This window comes from Wyeomyia smithii, chromosome 2 (genome assembly GCF_029784165.1).
Source record: "Wyeomyia smithii strain HCP4-BCI-WySm-NY-G18 chromosome 2, ASM2978416v1, whole genome shotgun sequence".
Classification (NCBI taxonomy): domain Eukaryota; kingdom Metazoa; phylum Arthropoda; class Insecta; order Diptera; family Culicidae; genus Wyeomyia; species Wyeomyia smithii.
The window spans coordinates 223,373,417-223,395,670 of NC_073695.1; the positions used below are offsets into that span (position 1 = coordinate 223,373,417).

Below are 22,254 nucleotides of genomic sequence, written 5' to 3' on the forward strand. Positions count from 1 at the left end.
GGCGAGGGTGAATGACGGAAAAGTCTACGATGCTGTTCGTCCCGACGGCCGTGTGTTTGGCTCGACGACGACCGGCTGCGTGGCTGGCTGTTTGACTGGCTGAGAGCGACGTTGTCGTGACCTTAGCCGTCGAGGTTGGGGTGGGTGGTGGACTGAATTGTTCGCCGCTGTGTTGAGCTGAAAATAGCACCCTTCGGTGGACCAAGAGAGGCATGAGAGCGGACGACTAACGAGGTGGATTTTCCTGCTGAGTGCCGATGGTATCCTTGTTGGCGTAACCGGAAAATCGGAACTTCAGTGCGATTTCTATCGTTGGTAGCGACAGACCGCGGAGGCGAACGTAGAGCTCCTTTTGTCGGCGGAATTCGTGTACGGATTCGATCGAAATCGGATATATTAGTAGTGCAGGTGTGCAGAAAGTTGCGAATATTGTCTGTCTGTCCGTGTTTGGTTTTAGGGGCTTCCGGTGGCGAAGCCGAACTGGGTGGCAATTTGGTGGCGGGTTAAAAGTTCGACTTTTTTCTGCACTCGATTCGGCATCAGATGGTTTAAATTTAAAGCTGGCTGATCGCCACACGGTAACAGGATACGAGCTGTACGCGACGCTCCCTAGCACTCAAAAGGGCGACCAACTGTGCAGCAGAGTGGCAGAGCTAAGGAATTTCTAATCGACTGCGATGATAGAGTTGAGAAACAGCATACTGGTGGAAATTAAACTTCCATAAAGGCGGAAAGTATTTCGAATGGAATTTTACTCCCAACAAGTTCGGGCTTGGTGAATGTATGGAGTAACGTTGTTGTGCGTTTAATGTTTGTTGCTGCCCGCAGGATGTTCGTGCTCAAGTAGATATTCCGCTGAGCTATTATTTTTCGTGAAACGGTGAATTTTTAATCCTATCCTACCAGCTGGTTAGTGTGTGCAATATATCAGATCATACGTGTATTCAAATTACAGTAACACAGTGAATATATTAGTATGTTATAGTGAGTTACATTTTATCGCATATTCAGTGTGTATACCTATTAATCCTTATCATCATATTATCGTAATACATAATCATAACCATTCCCAGTATCATTGTGTATCGTTAAGTGAGTGTGCTAAGATTAAATTTCTTGGATAAATCTATTAACGCTGTGAAAAGTGAAAGGTGAAATCCCATCCTGAATTCATCCGATGGAATTTGTGTGAATTTCTATTTGCCGCAGAAAAAATGCCATGTCCTTGGGGAAATTCGTTAGCAGCCAGTGAAATGGAAGAAAGTTAAATGTACCGTTCTTTTGAAGTTTGTTACGAACACCCATCTGCTGCGGAAGCACCGACCGAGGTAACAGCTTCGGCGGCAGTCGTCTAAATTTAAACGGGACAAACTCATTAATCATCTAGGCAGTGGAAGAGGCCCAGCAGCAGCGAGCCTTCGGAGACAGTGAAAACAGGTATCTAATAGCGTAATTAATTTTCCGAAGGTCCCGCCATCCTTTGGGTGGTTTCGTTGATATGCGGCGACAAATTGTTGAAAAAAATATGTTTTTTTCCTGTTTTGGCCTGTCCGCGAAGGGATAGATTAGCGGTGAACCGAACAGCTGTGGCTTACAAGATGTTTTGGGATGATCATTGCGGTGTTGATCTGATGTTTGATTTGGTTACCTTGTTTGCCAGAAAAGTGCCGAAATGGATGCTGCTATGTTTTGGGTTTTGTGTTACCTTTTTGAATGAAAAGAAGTTTTTATTTTTATTTTTCATGACCTACAATATTATCAACCTTTCAACTAATGAATACGAAAATTGATAAGTGAAAATGTAAAAAAAAATGTGTAACGTGACCGGATGTCAAATGTAAATGTAATCAAGTAAAATTGTGTAAGATTCGGTGTTATAAAGAGAAAATGTTTATCCTCAAATCAATAAGAATCGTTCAACTCCGATTTTTAATAGAAGAGTTAGTTGGTGTTATGAAAGATTTGTGCGTAGATTTTTTTCAGTAGTATACTACATTTAATTTATTCAGTTGCAATTTTATCTCCGCCGCTGAATTAGTTCAATTCGGACAGTTCAGAATTACAATTGAATTTTAGAACCATTGAAGAAAATGAAGATATGCTACATTGACTGGAACTAAAACAGAATAATTCCAGAATCTGGAATAATCAGTATACAGATTTTACCATGGACACAGCTTTTTTTTTTCTTCATCTATAGTTTATTTGACACGGCACAAATACAATTCAATGTTTAACGGCGCCAATTATATCTGGTAGCTTACTTTCTAAAGTATCTTAATAACTAAAGCAAATTTTTTATCCTCGCTGCCGACCACGAGCTGATGGACACAGCTTGTGACACACTCTACTTTTACTTCTCACTCTACTTTTTAATTTTTTTCGGTATGGAAACACATATTTCGGTTTCTATGCAAAGCACTCTTCAGTGTTTAGATGCACAATTAATAAACCTATGTTAAAGTATTCTTTTACAGATGGAAAAAGCGATGAAATTAAAACGCGAAGTGAGAATTTAAAGTGAAGTGTTTATTATTTATTTTAGGTCAGTAGAAATATGATTCATTTTTGAGCTAAACACACTAAAGGTGTGTTTAGTTCAGAATTAAATCATAGTTGAAGATATGGCATTTGAGATTACTGTCACAAATTTATAAAAACCCTAGCGTACAAGCGAAAAATACAATTTTACGAAAAATTAAAACATATTTGATTTTCTAACACAATGAACTCAAGTTAAACATAAAAAAATTGTTTTTACTTCATCATGAAGCACAACTTCTTGAAAACATTTTTCCAAATTTTAATAGTGATTTGAGCAATAGAACGAAATTTAGAGCGATTTGTAGCGAACCTCGTCACGGTTGTGCAAGTTAAACTTAAAACTTTATACACGCTTATCACAGAATGCTGTTCTGTAAAAATGACTTTGCACTGTTTACGATCACCGAAAAAATATTCTAAAATGCTCGTTATCAACGTCTTCGGTCGTTAAACAGTTTACGTTAAATCCAAACTGTTCTTATTTTTCTCCAGTAGATTGGTATATAACCCCTGAAGTTGTATCTCGTTTGACTCGAAATTTCAAAGACAACGTTTTCGTGATCTATCTGTTTAACTGGATGTTAAATACTTTGCTTGTTTATTTTGTAATAACAATCCTTCAATATATGTTTATAAACTACAGAAATCGATTTTAACGTTTGGATTAGTTTTGATATGGCTCGTTGAAAACATGTGTAGAACGATTTGTAGCAAGCAAATTGAATTCAGTAACTTTTTCAGTAACACGCCACTTAAAACTTGACAAAATTTTGTAGGTTTCTCGAGTTTTGAGCTAGAGTTAAAAAAAAGTAGTGAATCAGTTACTTAGGTGAAATATATATTTAGTGTTAAGAGGCCAATCGATCTCCATACGATTTTCTCACAAAAACAAATGCTTCGGCTTTGTTCATTCTTCCACACGATATGTTGTAATAGGTTGTAATTAATTACGAAACTACGATATGATAATTTTTGAATTTTGGGGTTTACAGAGGACACGGAGTCATTCCTCTTGCCGAAAAGGCGAAACATTTCGGAAGTTTATAATCAAACGAAAGGAGCGCTAATGGGAAATCCACTTTCACCTCTCCTAACTATATGAGCAATTGGGAAAACAATTGAAAGAGAAACATTTCAATCAGATTTATGGTGGGGGTATGAGGACAATATTTTTTGTTTTTCAGGACAAGAATTTTAACAACTAACAATTTTTATCTATTTGGAATAGTAACCATGTAAATATAACTTTCGCTATGGAACAACTCCTTTTATTAACAAACAACAGATGATCAAAGAGTGATTCAAACTATTTTTTGATAGAAAGAAAACTCAAATTAATCCATATGGCTGTCAAACCCAGCGTTTCTCATTCAAACTTATGATTTGTAAAAATAGATTTACATGAACGCTTTAATCCAATAAAGGAAAATTCACTCTTTGGGTTCTAAAATATAAATGTTGTAATTGAGGTATGAAATATGAAATTTGACGTAATGTTAGTGCTTAAGAAATAACGAAATAAAAGAAATAACTCTTAATTTCGAACAATTTCATCAAGAGCGATACCAGGAACGTTTGAATAGTACGATACCATATTTAAATTATGTTGAGTCCACATATATTCATCAAAGCAGGTACAGTTTCAAATAGTCTTTGAATTTCTTTTCTTCCCATAACTTCTGAACCACATATCGAATTGTTATGAAGTTTGCTTTTTGTAAGTTTGAGAGATAACTCGTTCGTCAGACATAAGTTATGTTCAAATAAGTCGTGTACTCTTTGAGATATTAGACTTTCGTTGTTTTTACAATTTAATACATAACGGTTGCTTAAGTCCTGTTGTAATCATATGATACGGGAACGTATAGGGCAGCCAAACTTTGAAACCACGTGTTCAATCATATTTCATCAGTTAACCTTCAACTAGCCCGTTCATCTAATATCATTTTTGTTCAAATCGGTTGGGTAATTTCTGAGATGATAAAGTTTCGTGATTTTCATATTTTGATACATTACAGACGAAGTTACAGACCGATCACAGTGAAATTTAATAGCGTGGCACCTGTGAGGCAGCTAGACTTCTCATTTGACACTAATTTTGTGGAAATCAGGTCAGTCATCTCTGAGAAAAGTGAGTGAGTTCATGTAGTCTTCGGAGTATGTTCCTTTTGACAGCTGGATTTCACATTTTAAAACAAAACAGGCAAAAAAATAGTCCGATTAGAAAACATCTTATGGGGCAACTAGACCATCCATTTGACACTAATTTTATGAAAATCGGTCTAGACATCTCTCATGTTTCTACATGAGTGAGATTAAACAGTCTTCAGAACACGTTTCTTTTCATAACTTTTGAACCACAATTCCAACCCTTATAAAATTCAAAAGTTTAGGGTCTTATGAGTTGCCCGTTCTTTTGAAATAAATTTTGTTCAAAACGGTTGTGTAGTTTTTGAGATAATGATTTTTCATGACTTTAAAATTTTTATTTATAACCTCTAAACTAAAAATCCGATTACAATAAAATCAAATATGGTCATATGGGACAACAAGACCTTCCATTTGCAATTAATTTCATGAAAATCGGTGCAGCCATCTCTGAGACAAGTGAGTGAGAATAAAAAGTTGCACATACACACGTACACACACATACACACACATACACACACATACACACACACACATACAGAAAATGCTCAGCTTGTCGAATATATATGCCATTCTGCCCTTTGGAGCACTTTTATGCTTTTGGTTTTGCCAGCGATTGCTATACCTTTCTAGAAGAAAGGCGAAAAAATGCATCACAGGTAACCCTTAACAATACTTAATTTAGTAACAAAAGATTTCACTTCTGCATAGGGGAACTGCTCCATTATTAATCTCAGCCCATATATTCATCGAATACAACATGAAAACACAACTGAAAACAGGACAAAACGCATACTTTCTAACTAAACCAATCTGCGAATCCATGGAATGAATTCTTCTTAGTTCACTTTAGATTTCTCATAAAGTATAATCCTCAAAAACTCACTTAAAAGCACTAAATTTTATATAATAGTCGGGCTTCTGCACTCGAAAACTCATTTAATTTAATCACCTACATCAGAAAATAAAATCCGCGCATTGTTCTATACGGCTACAACGGGACTCGTTCAGCAGCACAACAAAGTTTTTTATTCATCATATCGGATTACTTTTTATTTGAATCACTAAATAAAATCACTCACTACACTAAGAATACTTTAATCTTTGAAATGTTCACCTTAATTTTCCAAAAACAAGCTTGAATTAGCAGAAATATATGAAATGAATTTCTACAATTCCTAAATTTCAACTGTATGTATTTTCATCTGTTTTCACTGCGTTGAAGAAAATCAAGTTGCCAAATCAAAAGTTGCCAAATCATTTTCTGTTAATACGAAAAAATCATATTGAAAATGATGAATTATTCTGACATAATTGACATAAATCGACAGCACTGCAGTGGTTACCTAGGTTACCAGCTTTGCACGTAAACAACTACAGTGGACATCTAGGTAACCTACTACGACGGACTGCGGCTACGTTCATTCATGATAATGTGATTCATTCATGATAAACAGTGTGATGAAAATATGGGGGCGTCGTGAGATGAATAATTGAGCAGTGATTTAAGTTTTGAGATAAATATGGTTTGTTTCACAAAATTCAGGATAAATCTAGCTTATTTTACTAAATATACAATGCTGAACGATTCCATAAGAGCACGTAAGTATATTTAGTTTATTTATTCATTGATTTCATGAAAATTTGGCGTTTAAACCGTGCATTCTTCGTGAATATCGGCTTAATGAGATGAATAATTGAGCAGTTTTCCTATTAATTAAAATTAAAAAATAACGCAGAAAAATATATCCATCCCTCTGGCTTCTTAGTTTTAGTACTTCGTGTGACCAGAAAACTCTAGGTTGTGTTCAACCAATTTTTTGATCCGAAGCAGTGAGTTTCAGTTAGTATTCTCTTTCATCTCTCTCCCATTTCCTTTTTTCAAATGATTCGTAATTCTAAAGTAGAGCGTTGGTCACTCGCCTTGAAGTCATTCGAAAATAAAGTAAACGGTTTTAGTAAAACATTTTTCGGTGGAGCCCCTCTTAACCGTCAAATAAACCTGCATTGGTTGAATTGAATTCTGCTCTATGAAACCGTTGCTTCTTATTACGAGAGTTACTTTGCACAGTGGGGCGACTCCATACAAATACTGGCCAAGCAAAAAAAGTGTCGATAAATGTGACGAAAACTTGGTATTTACATAATTTTGGGGCGCTGAACACGAATTTGGCATCCATTTTTTGTTTGGGGCCGTCCATAAATCACGAAATCCAATTTTTAATATTTTTGACACTTTTTTCCTCTTTTATAGAATTATATGATCTTTGACCACAAGTAGTGCCACCGGGCGTCCTCCCCATTGAAAAAACAAACGTAATTTATATACGACCCCTCGAGCTAAACAAATTTTGCCAAAATAAATATATATATATATATATATATATATATATATATATATATATATATATATATATATATATATATATATATATATATATATATATATATATATATATATATATATATATATATATATATATATATATATATATATATATATATATATATATATATATTTTTAATAAACTAAAACAACATAAGTAATACAAACTAATTACAAATTGAAAAAATCATCATCAGCATCATCATCTTCCGCTATGATCACTTAAATCTCTTGTTGAATTGTTTCCAGAAAATTTGAAGTTCATTATACTTATCAGCAGGAAAAATGTCTTCCGCTGCAATTTTCATTTCTTCTAGTAATTTTCGATGTTTCATTGTTATATATATATGTTATTTTCCTAATCCGGTTTCTATGGTAGGAAGAGGACATTTAAATACATGTATAGCACCATGAATTGACAACTTACTAGACATTGAATTAGGTGGTGCCGCTGAAGTTGAAGGCTCCGAAATAAAATTCAACGAATTTATGAATTTGAAAACCAAGACACTGGAATGACACAACGTTCTCAATGAATACGAAAAAATGCGGAGGGCAACGACTGTTCTTTGTTTTTTTTTCTCATAAAGCAAAATGTGTGCTTTACTTTTGTATGCAAACAAGTGCGAAGCAAAAGCAAACGGGCTATTGTTAGCCGGAGTTTGATGGTATGAATTTGCTGCTAGTATTTGACACTTCAATCAGTTTAGCGACTTTTATGATCATAAATTGAAAAGCTGAATATTTTTAATAATGTTTATAATTTGCAGAAAGTGAAAAAGTTTGACATAATTAATATTTCATAAAGATTTGTTTACTGTTTTCTTGTTTAACACTTATTTTATAACTTTTCATTGATAAATTTTGTGATTTTTGCCCAAATTTATATTTAATCCTTACGGATTGAGTACGATATCATAAACCTTCATTAATGGGGTATCATGGTTATGATTAAAATTAATCCTGGATGAATTTTAACTTCAAAAATTAAAACTAAAATAATCTGCTATCGCTTTCTTCACTAAAGTGACAATCTGCGCAGTTTTGCGCTACAGCGGACAGTATGCATTTGAAAGCTTACGTTTTTACCTAAATTTTGAATGTAGTCACAACCGTGGCAAACTGCGGCAACTAAACTTTTGAGCTACCGTCTGCCGGGGTGAGATTGTGCCAAAAAGGGACACGTTTTTGTTTCTTAGCTTGTAATGCACACATTTAAGCAATGAGTTTGGTCCAAATCACGTCAATGCACACTTAAATGTTAAACGACTGCCGCAAATATGGTCAAGTTACAATAAACTACAATTTTGCTAAAGTTGAATAAACTTTGGCCTAATCTCACCCCTTCTATGGGGTGAGATTGTACCAAAAACAAAAATTTGAATTTAATACCTGTTTAATGAACCGTAGTGTATCTACGAATAATTCACATGAATAACATAATCAAACAGTAAGTATAGGGACGACCATAAACAACATGGACTATTAAGGGGCTGTAGGGGGTTGACCAGAAATTACGTTTCATATGAATTATAGAAAAATGTATGACTGGATCAAATCGATATCTTGAGTAACCAGTTATGAGAACATGGCTCATGGACAGTCTCTAAACAGAAAGGGAAAACGTAAGGACATAAAGCCTGAGAAGACTTTTCGTTCCAATTATTATGTGTCATTGACCACTGTATATTCCATTGGAGATCTCAAAACTGCTGGAAACGTACCCACAACCCTCCTTCCTTGCTTTAAAAGTCATCAGTTTATATAGAATAGATGTACAAAATTTTGTTACATTCCATAAGTAATTTCAGTCATTATAAATTTCCATATAACAGTTGTTAGCTTACTGTTCTCAAGCATTTAGTCATTATTTCAAATAATAACATAGCTTGACAACATACCCTATAAAAACAATGCAAGCGTTTTGGTGTATACTGATATTTTTTTGTCGTGAATGTGAATTCCGCACACTGTACCGTTCATTATAGCTTGGCACAATCTCACCCCAAAAGGGCTCGTAAAGTGTACAGTTTGGAAAAACATTTTTTTCTGAGCCATCACAGGTTCAATGCATAATATTTCCCTTCAACACATTGGAGACGACATCCTAACGTAAAATCTGAGCAGTAAGTTGATGTAATTTCTTGATCGGGTTGGTTTGCATGGGACATTTTTTGGTAACGTTATTTGCGCGTGTTTTTCAGCCTGTACTTTGGAACAATATTTAAGTAAAACAGTTCACTAATATTATCCATATTCTATTTCAAGTTGTGAATAAATATGTCATGTTTCAGATAGTATTGAGTTTGAGGCATTAGGTTCTGCAAATCTCAAATAATTTAACATACAAACATATCCCGTTTTGGCTCAATCTCACCCCCGTGGCTTAATCTCACCCCGACAGACGGTACTTTTCTACAAAAAATCACGTTTTTCTAATTTTTTCCAGTGTCAGGCCTACTATGACCAAATTTTACAATATTTAATGCAAAGGGTTTGTTTTGCACAATATTTACAACAACTTTTCCTTTGACGTCAAAAAAATCCAAGCTACCATTGAGGCTACAGAGCGTTTCAAAGTAATGTACTTTTTTTCAAAAAAAAAAGACACAAAACATCAGTTCGCCAAGCTTTGAAAAGTCATAAAAAATTTAGATTTCATGATATTGCGCCCAAATTTTTGATTTAGACACTTGAATGTTATAGCAATAAAGGAAAAATATTATGAAACAGCTAACGAAAAAAAAATTTTTTTTTGCTGATGGCCAGCGATTCCCCACTGTGCAAATGTTTGTCTGAAGTGAAAGCGCTAATATAAAAGATCCATTTTTTCAGTATGTATTATTATTTATAACGCTCTAACGTCACAGCATTTAGAAATGCACTGTTAGATAAAATTACAGCAAATATTAGAGTTACGATTCCGTCTACCTTTTGTTTCAACGGAATATGAAAATACCGTAGTTCAACGCCATGCGGTCGAACCTTGGATACCACCCTCCTACATTTTTTTTATATTTTACGAAAAAACCAGTAGGGGAAGTGGTGATAAAATGGATACCCTAAGGTAATTCTCAATTTTCTCCACGAATAAGCACTAAAACCATGAGTTGATCGCGAACATTAACTTGCAACATGATTGTTGCAAAAAATAGGTAGAGATACTCTATTATAGTATTTTTCGCAGTTGTCAAAAAAAAAAATTACAACCATTGTTATTTTATCCCATTCAGTTAGTCCTAGATTTTGCTACTGATATCGATAGCCTACTAACACAAAAAACCTTAAACAACCGCATAGCCGCATAAACAAAATTGTTTTGTGAGCTTATTAGACGTGAACTTCCTAGCTGAAAATTCTTCCACTCGACTTGTTTGCCGGTTTTGGGCGCTTGCAGCTGATTGAAATACCTGGAAATAGCTCAAGCAGCATGAAGCTTTGACTTCAGCCAACCCTTGAAAGTTTCATCGAACCAATAAACAAACAGTCATTGCTCTCACAGTTTGGCTTTCATCGGTGCGGTTATTTAAATAATTGTAAATATATATTTTGGGTATCTTGAATACCCTTAAAATGATCAAGTATATGGAAAATATCTCAGAAATGTGTCAAAAATATTCTTAAAATTATTACGGGGTAAACTTATCCATAACAGATTGTCAAATGTCAAATTTTATTCGATAGTAAATTAACAGTGGTGTGCACCGCTAACAAAATATAATAAATTACACATTATTTCGAGAGCGTTCTGCCGGAGCAATTATGCTGGTCTAAATCTTGTCAACAGCTGTTGTAAACACTGCGGCATAAATAATGCAAAATTTGTATAAAATCTTTTCAAGTTCCACAGTTAATGCCCTTTTGCTTTCTTCTCCGAAAACCGCTGTTCTCTTGTTGCCAACAATGTACAAATCTCCTTATATCAACGTCAATTGATTGTATTTCTTGCCGGAGATCGCAAACAAAGAACACTCTTTGATTAGCTCTGTAGGAGCCAAAAATCCCCTAAGCCGCTTACGAGCAGTTTCCTGCCAGATGGAAAGCGACCGGACTCTCGCTATGATATGTGTCGCATTTCGAAAAAGCCGTCTCCTCCCTCCTAATCAGCGTACGTACAGTGCAATTGAGACGATAATTAAAATTTACGAAAAAAAAGCATAATCCGCTACCATTGGCCTGACTTTCCAACCGTACGCTGTTCCGGTACGTCTTCAACCACTTGCTTGTTGTTTAGGTTTTCCCCCTTCGAGCCCGGATATTTTCCACCCCTTCTCGCAAGGCAGCCCTGCGGCAACACGCGCAATCCGATGTGTCACTTGATCCTGTCTAGTTTATTTTTATTGCCGTTTCGACGATTATCTTTGCTTCCCGGCGTTCACCCGGGTCGTACCGAAACGCATCCGCATGGTTTTCAAAATCTGCACAGCAACGACGACGCACTGAAGGAGGCACAAAAATTACTTTATATCGCCCCATTTCCTTCCGCTGATTGCCGGTCGCGTCTGATTTTGCCACGAACGAAGGTGACTACCGGCGGGCGACGACTGCCACATGCAGTGGGGGAGTGTGCAAGGTTATGTTTCCTGATTTGATCCAATGTGTAAACAAAAACAGAACGACAGAACGGCAAAGTCGTGAGCAGACTGGCAAGTGCGACTAACGATATGTCAGTGAGGATCTCGGTGTAAAATGTGTAATATTTCTTACAGTTCAAATCGATATTATAATTGATATGATTGCAATCAATTTGGGTAATTTATGTCATCAACTATTAACCGACATTTTAATTAGACTCAATTTTGGGGTAAAGTTATCCTCAAAGTGCACAGTTCAAGCGTTCCATGCAGCGTAACTCGTCGCAGATTACGATGCCTTCATCGGTGCCCGTCGGCGCGTGAAGTTTCCCGACGTCTCCGAAAGGACAACCGCTGTGACAGTCAACACTGAAAAGGTGTGTCCCTAATCCTAGACGTGCGCGCGTGTGTTCGTCTGTCTGTGTGCGGTCTGGCAGTCTTCCCGAGCCGAACGCAGCCTAGGGTGATGTTGGCCGGAGTTTGGAATTGCGATCCTGCGCCGCTCTCGCTTTCGTTGGGCGGTCTTAAGTCCCGGCATGGCGGCAATGACATTTGTGGAAGTTTACACCCATGAGGGAGACATAAGCGCATAAAATAAATCGGATTAAAGTTAACTGTAAATTATTGCGTTGAAACAGTTGTCAATTTAGAGGCGAAAGAGCGACCGACTGGATTGCTAGGGGGATGACGTTTTAATTTTGGTTTTCAGAGCTATAGTCCGAATGCTTTTTTTTATTACAAGTCATGGAAAGTGAATAAGCTGCTCTCCCACCCCATCTATGAAATTCTTGGATATGATTTTTTTTTCAAAGTAGTTCCTCCTTTTGAAAAAAAAAGCTTTATTTCATAAGCAAGTAGTAACAATGTGTGATAAATATTATTTAGCTCAGAGATGACTATAGTCATTCGATGTCGATTAGAACCCCCACTGGACGGCAAGCGGCGTTCGTCAGGCAATGATGCTGGTCACATACTCCACTCAAAGTCATAATAATTCGCCGATTCATGCCTCATAGAACGCATTATTGGCTGCTTGGTACCGGATGATTCGAGCCAAGGAGGAAAGCTGCGAGCAGTGGACCATAAACGTGATCATTATTCTCGAACAAGAAAAACCATTCATCATATCACGTTTGTCCGGTGGCTTGCGAGCTCAGGCTTCTGGGTTGCCGTCAGAGCATGCAGGCATTCGTGCAGCGCTTAGGACTTTGGTTTGTATAGAGGGCGCTCACTGGCATCCTCTTGATTGTGAAAAGATTTTTTCCGCCAAATTAATTTTATATGGTTGTATTGTGAATTTTGGGTTTGCACGAATAAGTAGCAGATTTCCGATTCCCACGTGATGTATCAGTGAAGAAACAGGAATGTAACGTGACTGAAAAGTTTACACACCTGTTTTCTGAAAAGTTTACACACCTGTTTGTTATTCTCCTTAATATGTGGAAATAGCAGAATGAATAACCACCGCTCACTTCTTGTCCGTCGTGAGCGCCGTGTAGCAATTTTTTCCACCAAACATCTATGTTCTGCTTTGTGCTATGTTTCTGCCGCTCGCAGACAAATCAATACATTCGCTGCTTACACCACTGCTAAGCTAAAGAAGAGTGGTGAATGACTCTTTTGAGAATACACAGAAGTATATCACGGTGAGCATTGCTAAGATTCATTCGAAAGCATTCGCGGTGTTTTTTTTGCTTCTTATAGGGTAGTTGAGTCAGCTATGGCAAGTGCATCAGTTATGGTTATATAGCATAGGCGCAATAGTACCAGTTATGGCACTACTCCCTTTAACCGTTATGTACTCGGCAATTTTAACACAAGTAAGTACTCGGCAGGGTTTTCATTTGTATTGCAACTTGTTGTTTTGAATCTGTTTGAACCGATTGTTTGTATGCAACAAAAATCGCCAAAAATACACTTTATTTTCAATTGATAATTTGGCATGAAAAACACTTTTTAAATAGCAGAAAAGGCATCAATAGTAGCAATGCAGAGATATATCCACACAATCAGTGAAGATGACGACAAATCCCAAGCACTACGAGCGCTTTTTTACCACATTTTCAAAAAAGAGGTACAGTGATCAAAGTCACCCCGGTGATCAAAGTCACCCGAGTTTACGGTACCAATGTTGGTCGGTTTTATTGACAATGCTAGATAAACATTTCGAAAGGTCCTATCTGCTTTCATCGTTTTTTCGAAGCCTTTTTTCATTTTGGTAATGGTTCAGCTTTAGAAACTCCTCCAGGCGTGGTTTTCGTTCAGAAGGCTAGAACAATCCCTCCGCTATCAACTTGTGTAAATAACTTGTCATAAAAGATGTTTAATAAGCTGTGGTGATTGAATAAAAGTGATCGATCAAAAAATCGATCAAAGCAGATAGGACCTTTTGAAATGTTTCTCTAGAATTGTACTAATTTGTCTGACCGGCACCTTCCTGCGAAGATCCGGATTTACAGTAACCAGATGTGTTCACTTGTTCATTTCGGTCTCGGATTCTAAAAGTAGATAAATTTTCCAATTTTTTAACGAATACTGTTAGTACCTAGCGCTTTGGACCACACTGGGCCTCCATATTTAAGTATGGACGAAACTACGCTGGCAAGAAGTATACGCTTGCTGCCATTCACCGCTGAACTATTCGACATCATTCGAGATAGTGCTACAATAACAGTTGAAGCTCTCTTGCAAGCATAGTTGACGTGCCTCTTATATGTGAGCTTATCGTCAACCATAACCCCCAAGAGCTTCAAAGATCGCTTTGACCACCGCCTGTTGCTCTGATTTGCGGTTACTCACAATTGTGACTGATGGTACGCTAACTCCAGTTCCCTGCAGTGCATCCAGTCTTCGACCTTGCGTATACAGTGCGCGGTCATCAACTCGGCCTCCTCGATCGGCTCGCCGTAGACCTCTAGCGTTATGTCTTCTGCAAAGCCGACGATCATAACCCCTACAGGGAACTTGAGTCCCAACACCCGGTCGTACATGACATTCCACAACACCGGTCCCAAGATAGAACCTTGCGGAACTCCTGCGCTAATTGGGATGCACTTCTGACCCTCCTCCGTGTTGTAAACAAGTACTCGGTTTTGGAAGTAGTTTTCCAGAATCTTGTACAGCGACACCGGCACATGGATGCTCCTGAGCGCAAGTGCTATGGAGTCCCAACTGGCGCTATTGAACGCATTCTTCACGTCGAGCGTGACGATGGCACAATAGCGTATGCCCCTTCTCTTGCGCTGAAGTACTATAACCGCCATTATGGTGACGTAGAGGATAGCATCCAGTGTGGACCTGCCCTTCCGGAAACCGAGCTGGTTACTTGCCAGACCGTTTGCACCCTCCGTGTGCCTCACCAGTCTGTTGAGGATAATCCGCTCAAGCCCCTTGCCCGCACTGTCCAGCAGGCAGATAGGTGCCGATACAGTGCCGATGGGTCCCCTGGTGGTGTCCTGGCTCTCGGCAGTAAGACCAAACTCTGCCGCTTCCACCTGTACGGGAAGAGGCAGTCATCCAGGCACCTCTGTATGACTGCCGAAACAGCCCGGGGGCCGTTTTAATCGCCAGCCTGATTGCCAGGTTAGGGATTCCATCCGTTCCCGGTGCCTTGCTCACCTTTAGGGAGTTCGGCAGGTTGGCAGACCATCCCTGGTCTGTGTCTGAGAGACTGGAACGTCGGACGTGAGACTCGACTGCCGGAAGCCAAGGACTAGGCTCGTGGCGTGGAAAAAGTCCTCCGATGATACGCTTCAGCATCGCTGGTGATCGCTCGATCTTATAGGCGTTACCCCACGGGTTCTTATTGGCACTCGCGCATAGCCTATCGAAGCAGGGCCTCTTGCTTGCTTTAATCGCGCTCTTTAGCGCCGATCTTGCAGAACCGGAGGCTGCGCGGCGCTCAATCCTCTGTTCATCTGTTCGCGCACGCTGCATTCTCCGTCTTGCACGGAGGCACGCACTGCGGAGGTCCGCTATCGCGTCGGTCCACCGGTAAGCTGGTGGCTTCCCATTACTAGGTTGGCGGGTTCTAGGCATGGTGGCGTCGCACGCCCGTGATTGTACGGCAACTAGTTGGTCAGCAGTCGGGCGGAGCCAACTACCTCCATTGCACTCTCTTCTCATTGATTCTTCGAATACCTCGGCATCGGAATGCAATGTCTTCCCGGACGATGTGAGTGTTGGCTCTACCCTGGTAGGATCTGAACCCTCTGGTTCGTAGAGCGACTTCCCCAGTCAACAGCCCAAGCGTTGAAATCACCCGCCACCACCAACGGCGTTAGGACCGTTAGCTCCATGGATAGCTGGTCGACCATCTGAGTGACCCTTTCGGTAGACCAACGTGGCGGAGCATAGACACTGCAGTAGAACACTCCGTTCACCTTGGCAACCGTGTACCCTTCGTTTGAGGTGAAAACAACCTCCTGAACCGGGAACCTGCTCGTCGTCCATACGGCCGCCATACTGGACTTATCCGCAACCCAGTTACCGTTTCCGGGAGGAATGCAGTAGGGGTCCGAAACGATGGCGATATCCGACAGCGACTCAGTGACTGCTTGGTATAGCAGCTGCTGAGCCGCATAGCAGTGGTTCAGAGTTTGCTGCGTTACCCTTATGCCCGGGGTTTCGCAGCCGGCTTACCAGCTGGGCACCTGGGGCCTCCAATAAAGTGTTTGGCGTCCCGTTTTCCGGAACACACCGTGCATTTGGGAGACTCCCCGCAATCCCTTGCTTTATGGCCTGCACAACCGCAACGTCTGCATAGCTGGCTTCTGTCGGGCCTACTTCGTTTTGGCAGCGTTTATCCGTCATTCTACTTCAGACCATCTAAAATATAGTTAGAAATATTATATCTGAATATTGCTGGTTTATCTACAAACTATGTTGCTTTGCGGCATCTTGTGGAAACAAAACGTCCAATGTTAGTATTTATAACCGAAACTCATATAGTAGATACTGATGCATTTGATCAGTATAGTTTTCCAGGATACAAAGTTGCTTTTTGCCTTTCGCATTCCAGACATACTGGTGGGGTTGCTATTTACGCCAAGGAATCAGTAACATTCAACATTCTATCAAACGAATCTGTTGAAAACAATTGGTTCCTTGGAATTTCAGTTGAAGGAGGCATGACGATTGGAAACTTCGGACTTTTATATCACTCCCCTAGTTCAAGTAACCAGCGTTTTTTAGAAATATTAGATAGCTGGTGGGATAACTTCGTTGATTTAAACAAATTAAATGTCATTGCTGGTGATTTCAATATTGATTGGTTAAATGATCCAAATTCGAATCAATTGAAGCAGTTAGCTAACTTTTACAATTTAACACAAACGGTTTCAGAATTTACGAGAATTTCCAGACATTCGCGTACATTAATTTATCACGTGTTTGCCAATTTTGACAACGTTCATTCTGTTACAGAGGCCGATTGTAAAATTTCAGACCATGAGACAATTTGTATTTTGATAAAGAATGATCGAAACCGTGATGAAAAGGTAAAAATTAAGTGCTGGAATAGATATTCAAAGCAGGCATTGTCTCAGCTTGTTTTGAGAAGCTTGGATTTTCTCCCAATAACTGGTGATTTGAATAATAAAGCAGCTGTTCTCACCAATACGCTGAAAGAGTGTACCAGTAGTCTAGTTTTTGAAAAATACATTGAATCGGATAAATCGAACAGCTGGTACTCTTTGGATCTTTTACGTTTAAAACGTAAAAGAGATAAAAAGTACAAACAATTTTTCCGAAGTAACGATAACAATGATTGGAATAGGTACACTGTCGCGCGTAATTTATATTCATGCGCCTTGAAAAAGGCCCGTTGTGAATATATACAGAGGAAGATCGATCAACATCAAAATAACAGCAAAGAGTTATGGAAAATATTAAAAACATTAATGAAAAATAAAGATCGTTTTCCGCAATCCATAACATTTGACGGTTTGAGAGAACAATCAGCGCGAGTAATAGCAGAGAAATTCAACAATTATTTCGTTGATAGTGTTCAATCGATCAATTAAAGCATTGATTTGGTCAATGAACCGGACGAGATAATACAGCCGATCAATAATAACTGTAGCTTTGATGGTTTTCATCCTATTACTTTTGCAGAGTTGAAAGATATTTGTTTTTCTTTGGAAAGATCGGCTGGTATCGACAATGTCAACGCAAAAGTAATACAAGATTGCTTTTATGTTATTGGACACGACCTGCTGGACCTTGTTAATGAATCATTACAAACGGGGCACGTGCTTGAAGTTTGGAAGGAATCTCTTGTGGTTCCTATCCCCAAGATTACTGGGACGAATAAAGCCGAAGAGTTCCGTCCCATTAACATGTTGCACACATTAGAAAAAATATTAGAACTTGTTGTAAAAGGCCACCTGATGAATTATTTAAATAGTAATAACTTGCTAATCCCAGAGCAATCAGGTTATCGAGAGGGTCACTCTTGTGAGTCTGCTTTGAATCTGGTGTTAGCAAAATGGAAAGAAAAAATCGAGGCTAAAGAAACTATTTTTGCGGTGTTTTTGGATCTAAAACGCGCTTTTGAAACAATTTCTAGGTCCTTATTGTTACAAACATTGGAGCGCTTTGGTATCGTAGGGACAGCATACAAATGGTTTGAAAGCTATTTGTGTGCTAGAACTCAGAAGACTCGTTTTAACGATTTTGATTCGGATTCCATTGCTAATACACTTGGTGTACCGCAAGGAAGTGTTCTAGGGCCCATTTTATTCATTATTTACATTAATGACATGAAGCGAGTTTTACGGTTCTGTGATATTAATTTATTCGCTGATGACACTGTTCTGTTCATTGCAGCGAAGCATCCGCTTTATGTTGTAGCACTTCTAAACCAAGATTTACATTATCTAGCGAATTGGTTAAAATTTAAGCAACTAAAGTTAAACATTAGTAAGACAAAGTACTTGATAATTTCTTCAGCCAACTCCAGACTAGACGTAAATATTGAAATTGATGGTGAGACGATTGATCGCGTAAATGAAATAAAGTATCTTGGAGTAATTATTGATGACAGATTAACTTTTAAGTCTCACATTGATAATGTCATCAAAAAAATGGCCAGAAAATACGGTGTCTTGTGCCGGTTAAAGGATGAATTGACTATTAGAAGTAAAATTCAGTTGTACAAGTCAATTATTTCACCACATATAGATTTCTGCTCATCCATTTTATTCCTGGCAAACAATACGCAAATATTGAGATTGCAACGTTTACAAAATAGAATTATGCGATTAATATTAAAATGTAATAGATACACTTCCTCGAGTTTTATGCTGGACGCATTGCGATGGCTTTCTGTGAAGCAAAGAGTATATTTTTTGACAATGGTGTTTCTATATAGAATTTTTAATAATATGTTGCCTCGATATTTGTGTGACCGGATTGATAGAGGAAGAGATTTGCACAGATACAACACTAGAAACGCGGAAGATGCCAGAACACCAAATTTTCTTTTTGGAAGGTCACAGAACTCTCTGTTGTACAAGGGAATAAACTTTTTCAATTCGATGCCCAGGCAAGTAAAACGTGCAGCAACAATGGCAGAGTTTAAACGGCTTTGTATTTCACACATAAAGTCTGTTTTGTAGACAGCATAGATTTTTTGTAAATTTATAAAGAAGATTGTGAAATTGAAATATTTTTTTTTTAATTTATTTGGAACATTAAGTTATTATGTTCATTGATGATGATGGATTTTTTGTTTGAATATAGTTATATAATATTAAATAGTAGAGTAAAAAAAAAGAGTCGGCTACACATGTTTGAGTCACGCGCGCGGAGACTGACATAGACTATCTTGATATGAGTACATCAGGTTTAAACCCCTGAAATGGAAACAAAAAGCATATCGGGTTGACAAATTGCTTTTTGGCTTGTAATATTTTCTAAATTATTTCACTTTCTTTTTAACGATTTATCTGTTTTCACAATTTAAAATAGGGTTTGGAGCGAAAACCGAAAAGGCTTGAGTTTGCCTGTGATCTGTAGAGCTCGTTATCGAGAACTATAGTATCATTGGATCTCTCTCGTAGTTCTAGATCGTTATCTAGAACCAATTCTGATTAGTGCACGCTCTTAAACATTAGGTTCAATTCCTAATCAAGTCCAGATAATTTTCGGGTTGGCAACGTTCTGGATGAGCCTTGGATTGGAAATCCGCCAATTTTTTTTTTTTTTAATTATTGGTATTCATTTGAAGGGTTACTATGTCTGAAATTAATAACCAGTCCGTTATTTGTTTGCATGTTTTTAAAAATATCTCATATAGATAAATCGTCCAGCTCAAACCGATGTAGGGGTATGAGGTGGGACCATCATCATCATCATCTATCGTCACAAACGCTTCCGAAAAATCGCCCGTTGTCCAGACACATGATGTGAAACCATGTTCAAGCATGATCTGCTACACCTCGTTGTGTTTCACTTAATCGTACGCCATCTTAGAACTCTCCACAGTTCATACCCTCAAGATAATCTGGTGGATTGCATTATACAGCCGCTCGCTCTCGATGTTGAAAAGCTGGGGCGGTAAGCTATCATTTCAAGTGGCTTTGTGGTTCTTCAGCACTCATGTTTCAACTCCTAAGGCGGATTTCTGGAAGGACCTACAAAATACAATAGTTTGCCAAATAACAATCAGTTTGTCATTTAAAATCTAAATTTAACAGCTCTTGCGAGGGCAAACTTCGCAACTAATAATCTGATATAGCGGCTATTTTTTTTTCTTTTTTACTGTACCGCTACTTTTGAAAGATATAAAATGCACGAGAAGCACAACTAGTTGACTTTCCTTCTTCTCCATTTTTAGTCAGAGTTTTTCAATTAGTCCTCAATCAGTATAGCTTAAGCGGAGAAGACAGGCAACAAGGCCCGCTGAGTGTTTTGCGTGTTTCATCTCTACGAGAAATTCAACTAGTTTATGCTGTTTCCTTCAAATAAAATGGGTATATTCAGTGAGTTTCAAAGTTACATAGTTGCTGGTTACCGTAACAGTGGAAAAAAGAGTGACTAGGACATTTTAAGCAAGCTAAGTAACATTTCATTCTCGAAATTTGTTGTTTGTTTTGGAGTCGGTTAATCGAACTGCTAAAGTAGGTCACACGGTATTTGCTGTTCCAAATTTTCTGTGGAAATATTATTCATGAATTTAAATCTGAAACGTCTCGTAAAATGATTTCTGTTTCGCACAATCTGTAAATCGTCGAATCACGGTGCTCCGATTTTTCCAATTTTTGCCGATAACGTTCGTGGTTGTGGTAGATGCGTAAACGTGTGGATGATCTGTTTAGATGACTTTATGCGATGAATAGTCGTAGAAAAAAGCGACACGTCTGTGCGAGCGCTGCAATGTTTTTGACCTATAACCTATTTCTATTCATGTTTCATGTATTCTATTTCTATTCATGTTTCATGTATTCTATACATGTTCATGTATTCATGTCATAGATTAGTCTAACAAAAATTTCAACAATTCTTTTGGGAACACAATAAAACGGACACTTTTATATGTTTTTCGAATTCGTTTTTATTTTTTTTTGCGTTTTACATGTTAAAAATTAGAAAATTTCAGCTATGAAAGACAATCAACCGAGATCTTCACTACATACCTTTTTTATTTTATAATTCATTTCTTTTAATCTCACATTATGAGATCATATTTACAATGTTTGGATGACTTTATACGGTCAATGGTTGCGCGGCAATGTCGTTGTAATAACTTATTTCAATAATTGTTTCAATAACTACTATTGAAATGTCTAATATATGTTCATCTATTTTATTTTAGCACAACATGACGGATAATATGTTTTTCGAATCTTTTTTTTTCAATATATCTTCTGCGTTTTTTGCGTTAAAAATTCAAATATTTCAGCTGTTGGAGGCAGCCAACCGAGATCTTTTTTACATGCCATAGTACTTCTCATTGTATTTATGAATTCATCTTTATTAGGTTTCGTGCGTCACTGGCACAACTCGAAATTCCTAGCTCCAAGTAAAACGGGATTGAAAAGTTGGAGTTTAAAATTAACCATGAGCAAATTCAAATCTATTTTTACTATCCTTGGAGCATGTTTTTGATTTGAAATCGCATCAGCTTATAACTCAGTTTTTTTGTAAATTTTGAAACAAGTCTTTGTGGAAAAAAACCTAATCATACTTGTCATCATTTGACTGCAAAATGAAAAATTTTGAGTTGTGCAGGTGTTGTACGAAACCGACGACATCCCACCTGACTGTTAGGGGGTGTCCGGCGCCGTTATTGGTCTATAAAATATCGGGTCATTGAATGATGCACAGTGAGAAGGAATTACCACTCTCAGTCTTTGTTTCAGTTGATTCATTGTGCAGTGTACATATCAATGGTTGCTACTCCATCACGGAGTAGCAACCATTGATATGTACAGTCAGAACCAGCGATGCCAACCTTTTTTCAAGAAAAACTGGAAGAATTCAAAATAAAATACTGGAGAAAACTGGATGAAAAAACTTGAAGCTTCTGCAGAAATTTGTTTGATTTTCGATTTAAAAATGTTGCGTAAAAAACAATCATATACATATATTGCACCGTAT

At 37.9% G+C, this 22,254-nt stretch overlaps 1 protein-coding gene across 1 annotated transcript in view; it reads left to right on the plus strand.

Moving 5' to 3' along the window:
• Positions 1 to 312: 312 nt before the first annotated feature.
• The window catches only part of LOC129720431 (uncharacterized), a 323,854-nt gene continuing 301,912 nt past the window's right edge, over positions 313 to 22,254 (plus strand). Inside the window, exon 1 of the mRNA XM_055671913.1 lies at positions 313 to 1,437. The gene's annotated coding sequence lies outside the window, so the exon portion shown is untranslated. The remainder of the gene's footprint in view (positions 1,438 to 22,254) is intronic.